This window comes from Otolemur garnettii, unplaced genomic scaffold (genome assembly GCF_000181295.1).
Source record: "Otolemur garnettii isolate 467f Iridium unplaced genomic scaffold, OtoGar3 scaffold00025, whole genome shotgun sequence".
Taxonomy (NCBI): domain Eukaryota; kingdom Metazoa; phylum Chordata; class Mammalia; order Primates; family Galagidae; genus Otolemur; species Otolemur garnettii.
Window position 1 is genome coordinate 12,865,040 of NW_003852420.1, and position 2,520 is coordinate 12,867,559.

At 39.8% G+C, this 2,520-nt stretch overlaps 1 protein-coding gene across 1 annotated transcript in view; it reads right to left on the reverse strand.

Moving 5' to 3' along the window:
• Nucleotides 1-2,520, reverse strand: part of TMC2 (transmembrane channel like 2) — an 86,428-nt gene that overhangs the window by 43,155 nt on the left and 40,753 nt on the right. The gene's annotated exons all lie outside the window — the stretch shown is intronic.

Genomic DNA, 2,520 nt, shown 5'->3' on the forward strand with positions numbered 1-2,520 from the left:
TGTGGCGGGCGCCTGTAGTCCCAGCTACTTGGGAGGCTGAGACAGGAGACTCGCTTGAGCCCAGGAGTTGGAGGTTGCTGTGAGCATGATGCTATGGCACTCTACCCACGGGGATAGCTTGAGGCTCCGTCTCAAAAACAAAACAAAACAAAACCAAAAAACTTACTAAACTGGTGTCTTTAAAATTATTCAACTTCTGGGTCGGGCGCAGTGGTTCACGCCTATAATCCTAGCACTCTGGGAGGCTAGGGCAGGTGGATTGCTTGAGCTCAGGAGTTTGAGACCACCCTGAGCAAAAGTGAGACCCCCATCTCTACTAAAAATAGAAAAACGGAGGCAAGAGGATCCCTTGAGCCTGAGTTGGAGGTTGCTGTGAGCTATGACGTCATGGCACTCTATCCAGGGCAACAGCTTGAGACTCTGTCTTGAAAAAAGATAAAAATAAAAAAATAAAATTACTCAACTTCCAGCTGGGTGTGGTGGCTTACTCCTATAATCCTAGCACTTTGGGAAGCTGTAGCAGGTGGATTGCTTGAGCTCAGGAGTTCAAGACCAGCCTGAGCAAGAGTGAGACACTGTCTCTACTAAAAACAGAAAAAAACTCTAGCAAGCACTTGTAGTCTCAACTACTTGGGAGGCTGAGGCAAGATAATTGCTTGAGCCCAAGAGACTGAGGTTTATGTTAGCTATGATGATGTCACAGCACTCTATCAAGGATGACAGAGAGAGATGCTTTCTCAAAAAAAAGAAAAGAAAATTATTCAACTTTCCCCCAAACTTCCTTTCTGGATCACTGTATAGCAAAATTCCAGAGATCTCTCATAGGCCTACAGCACTTAAATATGCTCTCTTTTCATGGAAATAAATAAATCTACTAGGATAAAAAACTTCAAAGAAGACAGCCAAGAACTCTGCTAAAGTAAATAGTCACACTTGCCCGACCACGGAGAGGAGAATTGAAATCTCCTATTTGCTTCTAACAATCTTTTCCCCCTGGGGAGAAAGAGACTCAATGCAAGGGTCCTTGTACACACTCGCCAGAAAGTTTAAAATCCTAACTTCTTCTCCAGACAGTGATATTGGCATAAGAATGTACATAGGGTTAAGTGGACTCACAATCCTTCATTTCCAGGTGTGTATAATAAAGACTATAAAGGCTAGTTAATGGCATGTTTCTACATACATGTAGAAAAGAATTCAGTGGTTTTGTAAATACATCAACCTCTTCCAACTAATCTGCTTTAATTCACAGTATGTGGATTTTTTTTTTTTTTTTGCAGTTTTTGGCCAGGGCTGGGTTTGAACCCGCCACCTCTGGCATATGGGGCCGGCACTCTACTCCTTTGAGCCACGGGCACCACCCATATGTGGATGTTTTTTAATTGCCTGACTGGTTGTGCAGAATAGTCATGTATGGATTGACTACAATATGCTCACAGAATCATTTATAATAAAATAGGAATCAATAAGTTGTTGTATAACAAGTTAGAAGAAAATATTCCAAATATTCAGCAAAAATATCATTACTCTGAAAGCTTCTAAAGTAGAGCCACTTGTGTACACACAGCACCAGCTCCAAATATTTCAGTTAGGACTGTGGCAATTACTAAGCTCTGTGTTTAGTGGACCACAGGCTTTCTTGGAAAAGACCCCAGACCAGACCAGATCAGACCAGACCAGGTCTGGGGACCTGGGATAGAAATTCACTGCAAACTTATTGTGTAACTTTGCACAAACCACTTACCCCTTTTTTGTCTCTCCATTAACCAACTTTAGGTAAGGATATACCTATATCCACAACAAGATTATATCTGGGAGAACAGTGAGGACTAATATTCAAATTCAAGAATTTTTTGTGATAAGGACATAATGTATTCTCGCTCTCTTTTTTAGAGTAAAAGGGAAAAATCCTCACTGAAATATTAATTGTCCACTGATCTCAAGGTAAAATAAAAGGTAGAAAAATGTAGAAGGAGGGTAATTGGTAGGACCACAACTATGGGGCATTTTACAAGGGTACATGTTAAATCTACTAAGTGTAGAATATAAATGTCTTAGCACAATATCTAAGAAAATGCAGTGGAGGCTATGTTAACCAGTTTGATGAAAGTATTTCAAATTGTATATAAAACCAGCACATTGTACCCCATAATTGCATTAATGTACACAGCTATGATTTAATAAAACAAACAAACAAAAAATAAGTCCTTAACACCAAAAGAAAAAAAAAACAGTAGAAAAGTATAAGGTTCACCTCTAAATTCAGAAACAGAAATATTTCGGTCCTATTCTTTGTCCCGAACTGTCTGGGCAATGGATATGAGTCTAGAATTTAAATAAATGACTGTTTCTTTGTAAAACAGAGAGAATTTTGTTGGTGTAATGGAAGGTGGTTATCGTGATGCACTACCCAATGATACAGGCAGTTCTATTCTATTTTTTTTTTTTTTTTTTTTGAGACAGAGCCTCAAGCTGTCCCCCTGGGCAGAGTGCCATGGCATTACAGCTCACAGCAACCTC